This window comes from Onychomys torridus, chromosome 14 (assembly GCF_903995425.1).
Source record: "Onychomys torridus chromosome 14, mOncTor1.1, whole genome shotgun sequence".
Taxonomy (NCBI): domain Eukaryota; kingdom Metazoa; phylum Chordata; class Mammalia; order Rodentia; family Cricetidae; genus Onychomys; species Onychomys torridus.
In genome coordinates, this window is record NC_050456.1 from 71,060,226 (window position 1) to 71,066,225 (window position 6,000).

Sequence of the window (6,000 nt, forward strand, 5' to 3'; positions counted from 1 at the left end):
CAAGAGATGCCTTGAAGAATCTCCTGCACACCAGACATAATCTTTCTTACCACCATTGTGGCGAAGCAATGCAATTTCCTCTTGGAAATCTGGATCAATCATCCCTCCTAACACTGTCATTCCTTTCATTGCCTATTTACTTAGGAGCATCAGAGAGGGAGAACAGTTCAATGGAATGTTTGCTGTATCTTCTGGCAGAAGTTTTCCCTGCTCTGGAACCAAAACTTCTAGGTCAGCAGAGCTTAAGGTCACAGGAACAGAAAGCAAAAAACATTCCTAGTGGGTTACTGTGGGTAATATTGAGAGGACCTGTTCTGTTTTTTACACCTCAATACTGGGACCTGTGTATCCTAGCTATGGAAGAAACTATACAGTATATTGGATAATGATGCAAAGCATCTACTCTTTCTGAGGAATCCTACCCCAGCCCTCCAGGCTGCTACTACCCAATTGTCACTGTAACTATGTCTCCAAAACGTCATTCCTTAATTCTATCAGGCTATCTGCTTCAAGATGATAGGAAACATGGTAATACCAGTGAATTCCATGATCATGGTCCCACTATTGTACTTTGATGGCTGTGAAGTGAGTGCCTTAATCAGAAGTGATATTGTGTGGAATACCATGACTATGGATAAAGCATTCTGTATATTCACAGGTGATGGTTTTGGCAGAAGCATTACATGCAGAAAGATACATACATCAGAATAAGTATCTACTACTCCAGTAAGAATGAAGAACTGTTCTTTCAATGGAGGAAGTTGTCCGATGTAGTCAACCTGCCTCCAGAGTGCTGATTTGTCACTCCAGGGAATGGTGTCATGTCTAGGGCTCAGTGTTGGTCTCTGCTGCTGGCATATCTGGCACTCGGCAGCAGATGTAGGCAGATCAGCCTTGATAAGCCCATGAATACCTCCATCTCTGCCACCACAGCCGCTTTGTTCATAAATCCACTGGGCAATGACAGGGATGGCTGGGGAATGAAGCCAACTATCAACAGAATGGGTCATCCTATCTATTTGATTATTGAACTCCTCAACTGAAATCAGCTTTTGATGAGTGTTTATATGGGATATAAGTATCTTCACATACTTCACCCCTTTGGAGAAATCTATCAACATAATTTCTTCTCCAGATGTCTTTCTTACCAATTTTCCAATTATGCCCTTTCAAGATCTTGATCATTCAGCCAATCAATTGGTAACAGCCCATGAACCAGTGAACAATTTTAAATCAGAGGATGAGGGAAGAGAGGGTGAGGTAGAGCATGGATAAGAATGTGGAGTAAATTGAGAGGGTGATGATGGGCAAGATTAGAGTGACATCTATCTGGGGTTAGGTTAAGTAGGTGTCCATGGAGGGGCCACATCATCTATTCCAAAGTTGAAAGGAGAAAGATCCAAGGACTCAAGGCTCTGTTCAGTGCTAGGAAGAGGTTTGGGATTTGCCAGGAAAATCTGGTAAGTAGGAAAAAAGGCACAGAGGGAGAGATAAGAGTTGAGACTAAAGAGAGTCTGAACATAGCAGTCTCAGACAACTTGCCTGTGCATTGGCAGAATTTGTTGAGATCAGTGAGAGTCTGATCTCCATCAAATACATCATTTCCTGAACACTGAGAATGTCTGTCAAGCTTATATTGCAGTAAAGCTGTATTACAGTAAAAAATAAGGTGGTGGGCTTAATGAGATCTTTAAGTCTGAGATGAGAAAGAGACTTAGACAGGCAAGCTGAGTTGAAGAGTCCAGTTTGGGATGGGAAGGGCCCATGATTGAGCAAGTGAGTGAGTGACAGAGAGAGAGCAAGGGAGAAGAAAGAAAACCTCGAAAAGATGGCAGTAGAGGAGGAGGAAGTGGGAGAGACTTAGAGAAGAGAGTGGAGGAATCCCACGAGGAGGAGGCTCCCAATAGCACAGGAACAAAGGCACAGGGAGGGATGCAGTGAGTGATGTAGGGACAGAGTCTCAGTCTGAGGGTATCTCCAAAGAGAAAGAGACTCCTCAGAAAGATGCTCTGCATCACAGTGGACAGATATCATTTCCAGAGGATGGGGTGCCCAGAGGTATATAGGGGAGCTGCCTGATACACCAGCAGGACTTTTGTTCAACAGGTTCCAGTAGGAGAAAAGGACAGAGAAACATCAGACCAAAGCTATGCAGTCAAAGAGGCACACACACAGAGGGGGCAGCTCCAAAATGACTCTTAAACAAGTAATGGTGGACAGACAAGTGGGCAGAGAAGGTGGATATATTAGATAAGGTTTCTATTGCTGTAATGGGACATCATGACCAAAAACTGAGTTGGAGAGGAAAGGGTTTATTTGGCTTACACATCCATATCACTGTTCATCATTGAAAAAAGTCAGGACAGGAACTCAAACAGGGCAGGCACCTGGAAGCAGGAGCTGATGCAGAGGCCATGGAGGGGGGCTGCTTACTGGCTTGCTCTCCATGACTTACTCAGCCTGCTTTCTTACAGAACCCAGAACCACCAGCTTGGGGATGGAACCACTGACAATGGGCTGGGGCCTCCCCATTGATCACCAATTAAGAAATGCTCTACAGGCTGTGCCACAGGCCCCAACTCTTAGAAATATTTTCTCAGTTGAGATTCCCTCCTCTCAGATGATGACAGTTTGTGTCAAGTTGGCAGAAATACATACAGCCCACACAGTAGAAGAGAGAAATGGGTGGAAAGGCAGATTCCAAAATTTGGAGTAGAAAATGATGGGAGATGAAGAGCCAGCAGAAGCAAGTGATCCTCATTGAAGGGTAATAAAAATCAATACTTCAGTTCAGTTAGGGTGGATAGAACCCTTTGAAAGGTGCCCAGTGTTTTCTACCTGGTTTCAGCACCAAATGAAAGCCAGGAAGCAGTAAAGATCATCAGACTAGACAACTTGGGGGTAGAAAAAAAGATTTATTGGGGATCACATTATCAAGTCTTTGAGCTGATTCAACCTGTCTGGATTGAAGGGCAACTAGACGCCCTTGCTGAAGTAGCAGATGTTTATGGGAAGGTTAGGATGGCTCCCGTTAAGCATGAATTTGCCAAAGGTGGTCTGCTTCTCTGGTACACAGAGATCTACATTTAGGGTTCTGTTTACTCAGCCAAACCCTTCTCATTAAGATCAGCACCTCCATTTTGGGGAATGTAGCTTTGGACCTAAGACCTGTATGCTGAATCTCTAACACCACTGTTGACTCAAAAACCATAGATTTCATCCTAAAGAGACTAAGAAAAACTTTATTCTGGAGCCATTTTGAGTGACAATGATCTGAGAAACAAGATTTACATTAGTCAAATTCTGTGTTCCAGTGGGAAGCAGTTTCATGAAAACTTTATAGCTTAACCAAACAAAGAAAGTCACAAATCAAGGCAAGTTTAAAATGCAGGGGGTTGCGGAGGGGACCTTAGAGGCAAGTACATCAGGATAAGGAAGCTTCTCCACAGGCTCAAGATGTTATCTGCTGGCATCTTAGCTTCTGGATTGAAGCTGGTTATCTGCTAAGTGAATAGACTCTATTGTCACAAGGTCTAGTTCTGACACACAGGGAGGAAACATGGCTGATCCAGAAAGGCAGCACTTAGCCCATGAGAAGGTCATTAGCTTCTGACCCGCAGTGTTCCCATCTCTCTACAGGACTGAAATTCAGATCAGCCAGCCAGGCTCTACAGACACGGATTCCTTTAGGAGTTTTCCTTCACTTCCAGACAAGGAAGCTTCCCTCCAGAGGTCTGATAGCAAAAGAGGGGAGAAGGGGGTCTCTATTTAGAATATGCCCATTGCTGCCTGACAGGATGGTTACACAGATGCAGACAGGGTTTGCCCATTTGCCCCCGACAACTCCCCAGTTCCACACTGAACTTTGAACCATTGGAGAAACAGAAGCTGCAACCTTGAAATCTAGTGGCAGTCACCTTATTGATTGGAACACAGTGAGAGGTGTTTCTGCTATATAGATTTTCGAAATTCATGTTACAGGAAATCATCCTGTCTGCCCACTTGTAGTCTGATTACAGAGCACAACTTGTACATGCCAGCACTTCCTATGTGGTGGGAGGTGTCCCTGGTATGGATAAATAGTGATCAGTGAGCAGTGGGAGAGCAGCACCCCAGGAGAACTGCAACACCAAACATTGGGACTCATCTAACACAGATGCTGGCAGCTGGCTTCAGCTCCTCAGGTAATGCTCAGGATTCCTTCCCTCTGGGGACAGTGGAAGGAGCCTTTCCAGGACTGTGATATTGGCAATTACTTGGGTTATTGGTTTGGAGGGTGGTGAGGAGTTGTTCCTGGGGCACTGGGTTAGAGTCAGGGCACATTTCTGGGGTGCATATGAATCTTCTCTCAGTCAGGGTCTGCATATCTGTGGCAGATGTGGGTGCCATGGGCTATGCTCCTGGAGAGTGAATGGAACCTGCTCCTTCTGACCCTGCACAAGGAGGAAGTATTGAGACCTTGTCTACTCTGGGTGCCGCTGTCATAGCTAAGGGGAGACAGGACAGTTGCAGAGTCCCTCTGGGGCAGCAGACTTGGGGTCAGGGATCCCGGTACCCAACAGATCCCATGGCCAATATGAGGGGCTCCACCCTCTCATAGCCAGGAAAAAAAGACAACCACTCAGCCACTCAGGCGAATTTCCCCTGTACAAACAGACTAGCTTGTTTTCTGTGGAAATAGTTTTGCTGTAAAATATAGCTGAATGATTTACAAGAAAATAGATGCATCCGTCTGACAGGAAACACAGGGAAAAGGCAACTGAAGTCCCTGGCACCCTGCAGGCATGTCACAGGCCTGGGCACATGTGGATCAGCTTCAACATGTACCTCCCTGCCCCCTCCTTCCCCCTCCACTCTTCTAATCTTCTCTCCCATCTGTCTTCCCCTTGGCTCCCTCATCTGATCACCTCCCTCCTCCTGTCCTCCTGCCCCCACTTCCCTCCACTTTCTCACTCTTCATCCTTTCTCATCTTGTCCTCTCTCCTCTGTATCCGTCTTCCCCATCATCCCTTCCCTGTACCACCTACATTCTCCTCTCAACTCACCTACTCAGTGGACAGAGGCTAAAGTTTGGACTCCATGTTTACCACAACCACAGGCTTTCAAATGTGGTCCTTAGGATGCTTGTGGCCCCCACTCCAGGGGTGTATGGAGGAGATGGTTCTCTGAACACTACCTACAAACACCCCCACATTCCCATAATAAGCCAGACACATTTACTAATAACACATCCTAGGCAACTCACCAGGCTGCCCTGAGAGGTCCACCCACTTGCTTGCTACCACCACACAGCCAACCTGATAGCCAAAATGAAATCTGGTTCAGGTGTCAGAGACTAGGACACTATTCATTTTCTTCCTGTCAGGAAGCCTTCCAAGCCTGAGAAACAAACCACCATGTGGAATCCTGGCAGAGCTGAAAGAACCTTCCTCTTTCAATTAGCCCATCTCATGTCCAGAAACAGGAACCAGATGCATCCCAGGGCAGTGAGATGTCATGAACTTGTCATCTGGAGGTTGGAATGTGCCATTTGCTGCTGATCTAATTCAAGGGTCCTTCACTGATTCCTGACTAGAATTTTGTGGTGGCAGATGGGGCACAAGTTCAAATTAAGAGTATCCTCTGATTTTTAAAGAGTCCTTATGCCAAGATAGAAAGGAAAGAAGAAATTAAGATTTTAGAAGGCTTTTGCCCATTCCCAGATCTGTCTCTTACTTACTTTGTGACCCTGGAATATCTCTTCAACTCTATGGATCCTGATTCTCTATTAGGAAAACTAGCTACTACAGCATCACTTCCTCCAGTGGTAGCAAGGTGCATGGGATCTGGTAGTGCCATCTGAGGGGCCAGAACACTTCCTGTGCATCATCACAGAGGCAGAAAGGGGCAGCAGAACAAGGACACAATACAGGCAAGGTTGAAGGACAAGGAGAGGGTCAGGTTACCCCTGACCCTCCCAGACTCAAAAGATCTTTCTGTTCAGACAGGAGAGCAGAGAAG